At 30.1% G+C, this 13,962-nt stretch overlaps 1 protein-coding gene, 1 long non-coding RNA gene and 1 pseudogene across 2 annotated transcripts in view; all 3 read left to right on the top strand.

Annotated features, from left to right (window-relative positions):
• The window catches only part of Meltrin (disintegrin and metalloproteinase domain-containing protein meltrin), an 81,650-nt gene that overhangs the window by 27,459 nt on the left and 40,229 nt on the right, over nucleotides 1-13,962 (top strand). The window lies entirely within an intron of this gene.
• LOC149032970 (small nucleolar RNA U3) lies at nucleotides 1,361-1,564 on the top strand (annotated as a pseudogene).
• LOC149032969 (uncharacterized) lies at nucleotides 11,693-13,563 on the top strand. The gene is made up of 2 exons (XR_016176125.1): nucleotides 11,693-12,360; nucleotides 12,891-13,563. It is a non-coding gene; the product is annotated as an uncharacterized LOC149032969 (long non-coding RNA).

The following is a 13,962-nucleotide window of genomic DNA, read 5'->3' as shown; positions in this document are numbered from 1 at the left end:
TTTATGAGTTATAAATGTTATCATTGTAAAGTCCTTTTAGTAGTATGCATTTATTTTTAAAATTGTTTTAGTATATTAAATAATTTATGTATTTTTATAGTGATATATTTATATCATAAATTTTTGAATGAAATCTTTTCAAAATGATCTACGTTATTGTTTTATTTTTGTGTATAGAATACATTGACACTGTTTGGTTGCAGGTAAACTTCAGATTTTTCTTTGTATATAGATCTTGAATTTTTTTTTTTTAAATAAAATTAGAGAATATGAAAAATACATACATATGAGTTCCTTGAGAAAAGATGTTCATTCATCCAACGTATTCTATGATTATTATCCACGTGGGCGCCAAGGAGCAGCGTGCTCTCTCCTCGCCGATGAATCACATGGTAAATTATTTATAAGACGAGGGAACTCGGCTGTGACTGTGTCTGCAAATGAATTTTCGAGAAAAGAGGAAGCCGGAACGACGGAAGTCGAGTACCTATCTGATGAAAGAAAGCAACAGGAAGACCAAACTTTAATTCATTGATATTCAAGTGAAAACTTCTTTAGAATCGGGGTGATTTAAAAACGGATGAAACGCTGTAACGAAAAGTGCAATGAAACACTACGAAAGAGAGACAAACATATAGGATTTAGTTTGCGAGAGAATGAGACAGAATAATCATTCTATGCAGTAGAATGATAGGGGGTAAAGGGGGTAAATATATATATACATATATATTTATTATTATATTATATATAATTATTATTAATATTGTATATTAATATACACACAATAAACTGTATATTAATATATAATATACAATTTTTCTCCTATTCTAGGTAACCTCTTTGTGCGCTGCTTCATAGTCCCCACTCCTGGCTACTAAGCGTTATATATATATGTGTGTTTGTGTGCGACTGCATACTATGATGCGTAGACCCATATTATCTCAATACACACACTTAAAAATATAAATTAGTTCTTCGACTGGCCACTAGACTATCTATATTTCTCACAAAGCTGTTTCCTAGTCTTTATCACGGAGATAGAGACTCAGGAGAAGGATACAGTGTGTAAAAGTGTCCCTAAAATATAAAACAATAAAGTTTTATTCCAGGGTGAGCAATAGCTGCTAAGAAAAAAAAATAAAACAAACAAATTCGCAATCACGGAGGCAATGCTCAACGGTTTTTTGTGACGTCACTAGGATCACACTGATCACTATGCCGCCCTAGTGGCAGAAATAAGTATTGATATTTTGTTACGTTTTTAGGAGACACAATTTATGACAAATTGCCTATAACGATGGTTCTCCTTATTTTCCATCTCCGTGGTCTCTACATAAGACTTCAGTATTAGAAAAATTTAAGGGATCTATTTACAGGATAATATCTGTAATATATCTTCAAATCTTCTCAGTGTAAGATTGAGCAGATGCAACTGCGATGAGGAGTTGCAGCTCTCTTTTGTAAGAGTAACGACGATTCAGAATGTTATTGGTAAACTGATGGGGTCGTTCGCACCTTTTACTTAATAAGGGGGAGCTAGGAGAAGCGGAGCTTTAACAGTAGATATTATATGAACATTTAAAATTAGATACATTTTTAATAATTAATAATATTGAATAATAATGTGTTTTTTTTTACTTTCTTTTTTCTTTAAAAATCTTTTAGAGAGATCTTAAGAGTCTTTTTTTTTTTTTTAATATAAGATTATCCTAAAAATAATATTAGAATTTGAAATTAATTTTGATCAATAGAAATACTAAAATATTAAATATCCTAACGATACTTATCTTAATCAATCAGAAACAATACTCAAATTTACAGAAAAATTTCCAAATTTCCAAAGAAAGATAATTCTACATACAAAGACACGTTTTTATTTATAATAAAGCTTAGGTTAATAATATTTGAGGATTTTCATTTAATATACAAAATTTGTTTTTATGGTACACCCAATGAGCAGCATAGATCGATACCAACCGTAATCCCGTTTGGGACGTTTCGTACAAACGGTTGAAAATGTTTAAATGTCACAGTGATCGAGGAGAAATCCCTAGAGACAATAATTCTCGAAAGGATAAGACTAACAACTGGAAACACCGGGAACTATTTTGAGCTTACGTTTAGATTAAGTTTCGTTGAATTCTCAGATAAATGTACCTTGTTCTCATCTATTTATCTCTGTCTCTGGCTTTTTTTTTGGTTAGATTCACAGACAAACTATTGAAAATTATATCAGATAAATATGTGAACCAAAACTCGGCCGATGCGATAACCTCATGTTTTGATAAAGAACATAGTTAACTTATACTTTTAAACTCATGTGAAAAGAAATGGAAATCTTGACTACAAATAGATATTGTGAATATTTTCATTTTAATATAATCTAGGACTCCGTGACCCCTTGGATCATTCTACGAATCCGTGGGAAAGGTTTAAGTAATCAATAGATTTTATAATACAATTTAACATAAATCTTGTTAATGATTTATAAACGATTCAAATTATTCATATTTTTGCATAACATAACAAATTATATATATAAAAAAAAAGGAAACAATGAAGAACTCTAGTTCTCATTGTTCAATCGAATATTATTCAACAATTTTTTAAACATAAAGATTACTATAATATTTTATTTATTAATATTATATTTTTTTATTTATATTACTATAAGATTACGATATATAAAAAATACTCAATATATTTTCCTTCTACAATAACTGCTTTCAATCCTCGAAGAAAGCCAAGGAGCTTTTCAACGAATCGATGAAATCTATAGCAAGTTATGTTCGTTTTGAAATTGAGCGAATGTAAGAGAGTGAGAGGTGGATGAAAAGGGAGAAAAGAGAGAAAGAAAAGAAAGAAAGAAAGAAAGAAAGTACTCCCTCGTTTCCTGGGTAACTTTTTAGCAGATCGATACACACAACTTTTTGAACGGTCAGGATCCCAAATTGTAGTAGATGGAGTAAAAAGGGAGACCCTATATATTTCTCTTTCTTTCTCTCGTTCTATCTTTCTATCTTTCCCTTTTTCTTGTATCTCTTTCTCTTTCTCTCTCTTTCATGTCAGTATATGCTAGTCCTTCAAGTTCTAACGAAGTGTAACACGCTTACACGTGCGCACGCGCGCTTATCTGCACGAGTAGGACGAGTTTACTCGTGCTACTCGCGTGCAACACGCACACACGAGTTTCTACACACACACACACACACGAATACTTTATATTGGGCGTGTGTCATCGCCCCGTTGACGCTACTACACGTTCCGAACACATAAGGGTACTCGTAGAAGAAGAAAATGACAACATTTAACTGATAATACTTCGGTCAGATTTTGTTCTTTTTTGGTAATTGTTTTTTTTTTTGGCTTGTGGTCTTTTTTTTTGGTTTTTTTCGTTATTGGTAAATTTTATATTTGTATTTATTAAAAATATTTCTACATTTCAAGTTGATAAATATATAAGTGAGAATTGTTAAGAAGAAAATTTGTTTCTATTTGTTGGTAGTGTTTTTTCAAATGTTAATTTTAATCTAGTATACTCGTACCATTTGTTAATTCTTTATTTTTTTTAAATTATTTTTATTGGTTTGCTCAATAAGTAATATTGAAATTTTTAGTTATAAATATCAGTATTGTTTAATAAGATTTAATGTTAAATATATATATATATATATAAAGGTTTATTTAAAAAGATTTTATTATATGAAAATACAAAAATTTTAATTGTCGCTAGAAAAGACTGTAAGAATATTACTTTTATTCGAAGATATAAATAATTGTTATTTTCTTTTTTATTTTTATCAAATAAGACTACAATGTTTTAATTAACACATAAATAATAATAATAATAATATCTGTAAAACTTGAAATTATAGGTAGATTAATTATTGAAAATGTGGTTGAAAAAAAAAAAAAAGAAGAAATAGATTTCTCAAATATTGATTTTGTTTCGAAAGTTTAATTGAAAATCTTGTTAGTTTTCTTTTTTAATATTACATAAGTTCGTACAGAATGAATTATTTGAACGATCTTACAATTAGAAAGTAAACTTCGGGGGTAGAATCGATCGTAGAAAGGTAACACTCGAGACGAGAGGATCGTTTTGTTGGTGTTCGTTAGCGTTGTTTAAACAACGGAAGAAGTTGAATTCGCTTGTAAGCATTTCGCTGCGAATTGTAAGCTTCTCGACGAAAAGAGGAGGTAGTAGACAACTTGGAAAGCTTCTTGTAAGCTCTCTTAACGCATCTTCGTTCGTTTCTATTCATATCCTCCGCAATTCTCTGTGCTTTTCCTCGTGCTTCTAGGCCACGTGGATTCCAATGTGAAAAACGAACGACAATTTATTATTATTAGATTTTTGTTCTAGATAACACTATCAGTTGAATATGAAAAAACATATTTAGATGATTTTTGTTTTATTTATTTATACGAACATTGATATTTCTTTTTTTTTTATAAATTTCTTATTTTTGTTTATTTGGTTCTTTTTATTTCTTTATGAGCATTATATTAAACTTAATTATTATTATTATTATTATTATTATTATTATTAAAGCACATTTTTATTAATTGTTGATAATATTAATTTTTTATTCTAATTATTTAAGAGATTTTTTAATTATATAAAAAAGTTAGAATTAATCGAACGTTTCGTTATTACAATTTGAAGTAATTCCAAAAGTTAAGTTACATTGTTTCTCCTTCTGATATAAAAATTACAAATATTAAAACTTTAACAAATTCTCTCTTCCTCTGTCTCTCTCTCTCTCTTATTTCCGGAATTTTTGAATAAATTCAAGGAAAGATTACAACGTAATAGGAAGATAGATAAGACTAAACGTAAGAGAAATATGAATTAGAAAAAAAAATATAGTCGTTTTAGGAAGATAATGCATGAAGAATTTTTTCTATGGGATTTTCAACATGATAAAAAGTTAAACAAACAGGATGAAGATAAAGGCAGACAGAAAAGGAAGAAAAAACAGGAAAAAAAAAGAAAGAAAGTGGAAGAAGATGTAAAAAAAATATTGGACGAAAACTGCGGTAGTTTTGCTGACACGTATCCCAAGACTTTAACACAAAACCACCACTTGACGTTCATTTACCGCAATTAACCCAAGAGAAACTGACGAACTTGAACTCGTGTTTAATTAGTCGCGTTCGAAACGACATTAAGGAAAGGAATTGCATTTCCTTTCTGTATTTCCCATTACTATCCTTAATTTCTTTTCTAATTTTTCTTTTATTTTATTGTTTTTAACCCTTAAAGATGTAGACCCTTGTAGCCGTAGGCTCCGTGGCGGAGCTAAATGTTTTTAAGCTTTATGCTTAAGATGTTACAGTATCTTCGATTGATAATTGTTATTTGTAGTTAAAATGTGCTCATGCATTATTTAAGAAAGCACAGAGAAATAAAAAAACAAAATTTATAAAATTCGATAAGTAAATATTAAAAAATAATACTTGTTATAATTAATTACAAGCAGTGGTACAAATGTTTGCGGAGTGCTAAGGGTTAATAAGTTTCTTCAATTACAAATACTTTAACTTATAATTCTTTCAATATTTATTAATACAATGAAGATATATAAGTTGTATATGCATATTTATTGATAATTAAATGAAATAATTAACACGTTTCTCACTACGTTTACTGTTTTCGGTACACATAACGTGGTAATGACATTTAGTTAAATACAGCTTATCGTGAAAGTGTTAAACAAATATTAATACTTATTAATTCAATTAAAATTACAAAAGTTATTAAATGTAATAATTGTATTAAAATTGTAAAATGTAATAAAAGGTAAAATTGTAAAATTGTTAAATGAAATAATTGTATTAAAATTATTTAAAATAAATAAATTTACGTATCTTATTTAAAAGAAAGTAAAATAATCTATTAAACACATAATGGTTAAAAATCGACGAAATTCTTAACATAAAATTAAAAATGCAAAAAATATATGTTCACGCACTGATTAACAAAAAAAAAAAAAAAAAAAAGAAGAAGAAAAAATAAAAGGTTTATACGCAGTTAGATAAAAGGAAGAGTATATACTAAAAATATACTTGAAAGGAACGAACAGTTCTCGATATAAAAGTCCGAAGTACTTTAGTTGATTAAATGACTCTGACTATGAGAGGGCTGAATCCTTAGAAAAGTAGTAACATGATCGAAACGTACATAAATGTTTCTGGCACAACTCTCTTTTTCTAGTTTTTTTTTTCTTTTTTTGGTGTTTTTTCTTCTGTCTTCGTTCACGAGTGAAATCTCGGATCTTTTTGAAGAGCGTGCAAAGAGTTTTAGCGTGTGTTGGTATTGGTGTTGGATGAGAAAGAAAAGGGAGAAATGGTAGTAAAAAGAAAAAAAAAACAGGAGATAGAAATAGAGATAGAGATAGATGGGTTGGGTGAGAAGGTGAGAGTGGGTTGAGAGGGTGAGGATGAGGGTGAGGTTGAGGATAAGGGAGGGTGAGAGAAGAGGTTGAGAAGGCTCAAATGTTAGATAGAATCACCTTCGCTCGGATAAATCGATTTTACGCTTGCATTGATCTTGCTAACGGTCGAGTGCGAGTTAATCCGATAAATGCGGTCGAAACGTATCCTGCGGAAATACTGCGTGCGGTAGAATCGCAAGGCGATCGTATGATATCCAATTGGCGAAGCCGTCGTGAATTTAATCTCATCGAGTGCATTCCCCTTCGATATGGTTATGCGTCTTCATTAGTACTAATCACATAGGTGCAGAAATTTCTACATTTACTAATATAATTGCTTCCAAATAACATAGAAACCTTAATAATCTCATCATGATAATTAAGAAAATTAATTAAACTCTAATATGAATTCTACGATTCGTTGGATTTTTATTTTGCACAAAAAAAAGTTTCTCAAACTTATAGTATAATTTTCATAAAACATAAAGAAAGAAAGAAAGAAATGAAATTAAATATATTAATGTTAAGTGTAACTGGGTAATGCGATAATGAGTCTGCTGTTAATTGTAAGTCACGTTCTTATGACGTACGTGCTTTTAAAAGAACTCAGCAAGACAATTTTTCTTCTTCCGTTGTCGTCATCCACTTTATTTAGCTAAATAAATAGGCTAGAAGTGTGCTAGTTGTAAATGAATCACCAATGTAGGTACATATTATTATTTCTATAATAATTCAGTGTTATTCCTTATATATGTATAAGCACTTCCAATTTGATGGGGTTTATTTTTAGCCAAACAATAAGTCAAACTGCATCGTACTTTCACTGTTTGCCCCATAAGTGATTGTAGTTTGTATAGCAGTTATAGTTGCATGCTTCTGCTTGACCTTTTCAAAGAAACCTATAAATCTTGATTACGTTTAGTCGCGTATGTACTAACGCAACATCGATTCGTTAGTAATAGTAGTAGTAGTAGTAGTAGTTGTCAGTTGTTGTTGTTGGTGGTATACTCCTACAAAGAGAACACAAAGTTAGAACAGAGAGAAATGAGACAAGCATAATATCTCTTCTCTTTGCGTCTTGATCTTTCTTTGTCCGTGTTATCGTTGCAAGCATTAGCGTGTAAAGTTTATTGTACGTATCCGTGTGAGTTATATGTCGTCGTTGTCGTAGATGCTCTAATTATGAAGTTTAATTGACTAACGAGCTCGAACTGGGATCGGCAAAGCAGTGTAGAAACGGTCCCCTGATTGGACCATTCACTAAATACACTTGCGTTCAATGACGTTGCAATTAATTCGAATCCTGCTGTAAGTGGCATGTTAAGTCTAGTGGCAACTGTACCAAAAGCTGGAACGTCTTTGAATTTATTTCCATCTAATTTTCAATGGTTTTTTTTTTTAAGACCAATTGTATTTTTAGGACCCACAGTCGAACGTTGAAACTTTTCAAATAGTCAAGATGTATGTTGCTAAACCGGATGATTCATAGAATAACAAATGATAATTAACATTGTGACCTACTCTTAATATCCAATTCTCAGGTTTGTGCATGTTACATTGAAATTTCATTTTAATGAAAAGAAAAGATTTATTATAATAAAGGAACTATTCACAGGATTATCATGTAATAATGTTTCTCGTTCGTTATATTTTAATTCTCTATTTTTATTTTTTTCATTTTTAAATTTTGATATCCATTTGAATTTTTCAACAAAAAAAAAAAGAGTAAAAATATTACCAATTGGTAAAATAACAAATGACAGTTGAAACTACGGGGACAATCTTGTTAACTAAAATTGTTGGATTTAATTTATGCACAAAGAAAGTTTCATTTATATGCGAAAAAAAGAAGAAAGGTTCTCAGGGTCCTAGCGAATTGGTTCATTTTTTTAGTTGGTTTTTTTTTTACTCGCAATTTATCCCACTCTTTGGTCTTTTAAAACTTTAGAGAATCAAGGACCATACCACCGTGAAGCGGGAGTTTAATCGCAACCGAGCAACGACCTTTTTGGCCGTTATGTTCCGTTGCTGCGAATGCAGAGATAGATAGAAAGAGAAAGAGAGAGAGAGAGAGAGAGAGAGAGAGAGAGAGAGAGAGAGAGAGTGAAAGAGAGAGAGGATAAGCGGGGAATTGCGGAGGATGGGACCTCGATCGGTTCGAGGTGGGGTGAGGTGGGGGTATTCATTCGTTGGGACTGGGGTATATGTCTCGTTTGGTGCACATGTGAAATGAGAACATGGCATGGGAAGACGAAAGGCAGATCCGCCTTTGCACATGCGTCTGTCTCTCCGTTAGTTAGACCGAATCAACACGGTGGCCTAATTGACCGGCGCTAATGTACACGATCCTAAGCTTTCGCTGTGCTTCGTCGTTTTTAATCGACTCGTCGAACGATTTCACTTACGTCCGTTGGGCGTGAAATTTTATTCAATCACACATTTCCCATTAATACTTTTATCCTATTTTTATTTTTTAGAAAGTTGTACCGTTTTTTCCTTCTATTTTCATTCTTTTTTTTTACAAGTAAACGAAATTGTTTGAATTATTAGTTTCTTTTTTTTTGTCGTAGTACGCGAAATTGGGGTGCAATTTCTGTGAGAAAGGAGAAAGACACAACAGCTGGTATTCGTTTGGGTTGACATTTGTTCATTTTTAAACAAGTAAACAATATTGTATTCGCAAAATGCAATTGAACAACGACACTTAATTATTTATACCGAAGTAAATGTTAATTATTATAATTGAATAAAAGTAAAAGATTTTTTTTCTTTCTCTACGAGAAGAGACCATTGTCTCCTTCAGCGACTTCCGTTTTTCCAAGAAAAAATATCCATTAGAATTATTTCAATGTAATCATCGTACATCTAATGTGACACATAGATTGTAATTTCCTAGCACGTTCTGTCTACAGTCTGACGTCATACAAACTAAGGTGGTCCAAAGTAAAGAAAACCGGAAGTCTTGTTGTTTCCATCATTATTGTATTTATCTATTGTCTTCGTGTTTGATTGTTCTAATAAGAAATTTATGCTTAGAAAAATTCGTATTTGTAAAAATATCTTAACTTTAGTATATTTTTAATTCAGTAATCAAATATTAAATGAAAATAAAAAAAATGAATTATAATAACGAATGAAAGAGATTATTAATTGGACACAATATCTCTGCTGACTAACATTCGAAATTGTTTCTGTTTTGATAAAACGGTTTTATCTTTCGAGGATACCCACGCGTGTTGAGAATTTAATTGAAGTTTCGAAGATACGTTTATACAGGAAATTATACGCGTCGATTGTGTTTGCATTTTGAATGAGAAATAAGTTATCCATTTCTATTCCGTTTTTTATTCTTTGACATTAAATATAATAAGTAGTAGTTAAGATTTGAATCTAAGAAAGTTCAATTTCTAAAGATCATTAAGAGTTGCTTCGAACTCTTAAAAGGGTACTTAGCATATAACCATTAATGACTCAAAGTCATAAGATGCGAATGCATGCGGAACGTTTGACAAAATGGCTGCCAAATGTTTCACATAAATTATTTTAGACGAGAATATATTGCTTTGGTAATTATCATCGAATGTAGTTGCGCTATGATAAGAATTGAATAGAGACCTTTGATTTTGTTATTCAGTTTTCAATTTCAATAGAGAACAAAAATCAATCGAGTTAATCTTTATTACGTTTTATGGAATATGTATGAGAATAATCGAATGATGTAATTGAAGTGGAAACGAGATAACTTCTTTCTTTTTTCTTGTTTTTTGTGTGATTGACTAAAACGAATTTCATTGTGTTCAGTAGCACACGATGCTACTGATGTAATGGTTGACACAATCACATTGGAGACAAATTCAAAGATTATTTAAATTTAATGGAAACCGTAGAAACGGTGACTGCATTACGTAGGATATTTACCCAGAACACATACGACGACTAGTGCATAATGTATTCGAATATTCGGAGGACGGAAGGCGAGAACATCCGGTGCGTTTGCAGACCAAATAGTCGTATGTTAAGAGGGTCGCATGTTGAATGTTGGGACAAGAATATGCTAAGCATCAAAAATTGCATATACGATATGGTCCCTGGTTTCACTTTATTTTCATTCAAAAATAAATTCAAATTTATTTCTTCAAATATTATAACTTTGTAATGGGAAATTTTTGTGGAAATTGAAGACATCATTGTATATTTAATATGGCATCATATCTACGGTACACAAACAACACAGGGTAATTATTTAAACGAGAAACCATGAAAAAAGAAAATAGAATTTTCTCGTGTAAACATTTCCCCATATGTTCACGTACATTTCTCATATTTTTTCTTGTTTTTAACATTTCCATACTCGTGATTTTTCCTCGTTAGTAAATAGAAAGTCTTCATTTATAAAAAGTCTCATTTGTTCTTTCTCTCTTTCTCTCTCTCTATTATCTTTATCTATTTTATTATTCGTGTAACCAATCGCTCATTATTATCCATCCTAACTGACGATATTAGTCACTCCCCAGCAATTTCGATTAAACCCATGAATTAAAGATCGAGTTAGAAACTGAAACTCTCTGTTAAAAGTGAAAAAGAAGACGTGGAATAATAATTAAGTAAGAATTCGAACGAAAGAATATTTTAAAGTTAATCGATTTTAATATTTCGTATAATTAAATAAAAAAAATTTTATTCCGATCATATCTTAAATTTGTTAAAAGCATTATAGTAACGAAATTTTCCTGCATAACTTGACCCAATTGGTAATTGAATTACTGATATACAAAAGAGCCAATAAGCCCATATTCAGTAAGGAATATTAACAACGTAAAATTTAATAAAAAAAAAAGTAGACATCGTAAAAATAATCCTAATTGTAAGTAGGGAAAGAAAAGTCAGACAAAAGTAGAAATTTCAAAGCCTATTTCTTTTATAACCAAATATTGTATTTATTATCGAAATAACTAAAAAAATAAATCAAACAATTGTACTTTAAAACAATCATGCACGCATGTAGTTGTGAAGTATAATAATTTTTGGAATATAACCACAGGTTCGTGAATATTATCCCTTTATAAAAGAGAAAAAAGACAAGATAAATACTTTAACTGTATATATACCATAAAATGTGTCTGGGTATTTTCAGACGTATATTTAAATTCACTTCAAATAATTATCCTTAATTATAATTCGTCCTTCATTTCGTACCATGGTCAATGACTCCTTCTTTCCGGCGCGACGAATGTATCTATCTATATATATATAAAAATCTCGTGTCACAGTTTTCGTTCCCATACTCCTCCGAAACGGCTTAACCGATTTTGATGAAATTTTTTGTGCTTATCCGGTATCTATGAGAATCGGCCAACATCTATTTTTCATCCCCCTAAATGTTAGGGGTAGTCCACCCCTAAACTTTTTTTTTCATTTTTTAGACAAAATTTTTAATTTCTATTTTTTTATGATACAACATACAAAAATACATACAATCCTTAATTTTCACCCTTCTACGATCAACCCTTATTTTTTAATAGCCATTTTAGTAATTTAATCATTTTTCCTCTCCGGTCGATAACTGATCAATCGTCATTTATTTAGTTATTATTATCCCCGCCAGATGTTTATAGGTGTCACTTCTGACCCAGTAAACAGCACGGAGTAGAACGAAGCCGGTTTCCTTTTTTTTTACTCCCTACACAGTTGTCGGCCATCATTATTGTTTATGCATCAAGTGTAGTAGTAACGTTGACAATTATTATTTTGCTATCTCAGTGTAACTCTTATATTAACTTTTAATCATTCCTATTTTATCAATAATAATTAAATTATCAATTTTGAGTGTATTTTGCACGATTAGTTAATCAAGTGATTTTATAACCTCAAAAGTACTCAACACGTGACACGAGCTTCCAATAACAACGGATTTTGTGTTGTAAGTATACTTTTTTTTATTTATGTTGTTGATCTTATAAAAATGTAATTTTAATTTAATTTTATTAAATTATCAATTTTGAGTGTATTTTGCACGATTAGTTAATCAAGTGATTACGTGACACGAGCTTCCAATAACAACGGATTTTGTGTTGTAAGTATACTTTTTTTTATTTATGTTGTTGATCTTATAAAAATGTAATTTTAATTTAATTTTATTAAAAAAATGTAATTGAACAATTAAGATTTTCATAGTTTCCAAAAAATCAATCATTATGAATCTTTATTTTGAAATGTCAATGGAAATATTGGTTGTATGAAAAAATTATAAGAGACAATGTTTTCATAAAATTTAATTTTTTACTTTTGTTTGAAAAATTTTTCCATAAAACTTATATTTTTGTTATAATTTCATAAATTAAAACTAATCATTTCAAAACTGCGGCAAAAATCCTGGCCCTAATTATACTTTTAACATTTTTCATCATTAAATAATTTCATTAATTCTATTTATGTATGTTTTGCTCGAAGGATTACTATGCGTATCGGTTGATGATTAGACGCGGTCAGGACAAAATCATTCTACGATTTCGTGAACTTTGCCAACAATTCATAGTAGACATGTACGTGAAGATAGGGAGCGAATGACTATGATACTTACGATTTAATCAACAGAAACTGCGTGCGGAAGAATACAATCACTTGCGTGGGACTATTGTAAACAACGCCGAAACCGCAGAAATTGGTAATTCAGTCATTCTACCATAATCGTACATAGGCAGTCCACGTTACATGCAAGAATATAAAAAGGAAGCTATGACTTTCGTGCTAAAATACGAACGGAAAAACATCGTACAATCCATAAAACTTACAGATTTATAATGTTTCTTTTAGTGTTATTATGATTAGTGATTATCATATTATTGCGATATGTAAATATATAATAGATTAATTGATGTTATTAAATACAATGAATTAAAGAAATGGATGTTTGGTGTTTTGAAATTATGCTAGGTGCTAAGTTGGAAAAAAACGAATGTAATAAAACAAATTTCAATAAGATAAGATAAGCAGTTTCAGAATTATTAATAGACAAATAAATTGTGACACTGATTTTTATATATAGACTTTTATTTAGTAATTAATATATAGAATAAAAAATTATATAATGAATTTTATTAATTAATAAATTATCTTTTTTTTATCAGTTTTACGTTCTTTCATTTAACGATTTTTAAATCGATCTGATTTTGAAAAAGTTTTCACCTCAAAAAAAGCCACAGCAACGCGTGGCCGGGGCACCCTAGTATATATATATATATATATATATATATATATCAAGTTTTTCACTGTATAATCTTCTATTTTTTTCTCTTCTTGAACGTTGACGTCAATCTTATTTACTATAAAAACGTCACACGCAGGAGCATGATACTATAATTCGTTCTTTTCGTTCATGTGAGTAAGTACACTCGAATTTATAAACGAACTCATACTAAAAAGCCAATCAAAGCTTCTTAAGCGACCTAGTTCATTGTTTCTCTTCGTAATTTTAATTTAATGTTATATCCATATGTTGGGTTGGCAATTAAGTTGTTGCGAA

This window comes from Polistes dominula, unplaced genomic scaffold, assembly GCF_049000335.1.
Source record: "Polistes dominula isolate Pdom_NZ unplaced genomic scaffold, Pdom_raw_medaka contig_31, whole genome shotgun sequence".
Lineage (NCBI taxonomy): Eukaryota > Metazoa > Arthropoda > Insecta > Hymenoptera > Vespidae > Polistes > Polistes dominula.
Note: the sequence above shows the minus strand (reverse complement) of the source record. Positions and strands in the feature narration are given on the sequence as shown.